This window comes from Pteropus vampyrus, unplaced genomic scaffold (assembly GCF_000151845.1).
Source record: "Pteropus vampyrus isolate Shadow unplaced genomic scaffold, Pvam_2.0 Scaffold9768, whole genome shotgun sequence".
NCBI lineage: Eukaryota > Metazoa > Chordata > Mammalia > Chiroptera > Pteropodidae > Pteropus > Pteropus vampyrus.
Genome location: NW_011898549.1, coordinates 1 through 347, shown reverse-complemented (window position 1 = coordinate 347; position 347 = coordinate 1). Strand labels below are relative to the sequence as shown.

Here is a 347-nt window from a genome sequence, read left to right as displayed (position 1 = left end):
CCTGTTCCCAAAAGCCCCGCCCCCCCCAGGGGCCCTTGCGCTCTGCCTTCGGCCAGGCCGACCGGAACGCCTGCCTGTCTTCCCCAGGTATCAGGCCCCCGACATCGACGTGCAGCTCAGCTCCGAGCTGCCGGACTCGCTCAGGACCCTAAAGGTACTTGCCACCCGCGGCAACGTGCTGTGGGGAGCCCTGTGCCCAATGATGACACCCATCCTTGCTCCCCGTGCCCCTCAGGGGCTGTGGGCGACACCATGGCTGCCCCAGGCTGGGCCGGTTGGGCTGCTGCCGGGGGCTGAGGGCACGGGGTCCCAGGGCGCAGATCCCCAGGGCCAAGGGGCTGGGTGAT

At 70.0% G+C, this 347-nt stretch overlaps 1 non-coding gene across 1 annotated transcript; it reads left to right on the top strand.

Annotated features, from left to right (window-relative positions):
- Positions 1 to 193: 193 nt before the first annotated feature.
- On the top strand, positions 194 to 302 carry LOC111734927. Its single transcript, XR_002778629.1, has one exon. It is a non-coding gene; the product is annotated as a small nucleolar RNA SNORD23 (small nucleolar RNA).
- The last annotated feature ends 45 nt before the right edge of the window (positions 303 to 347 follow it).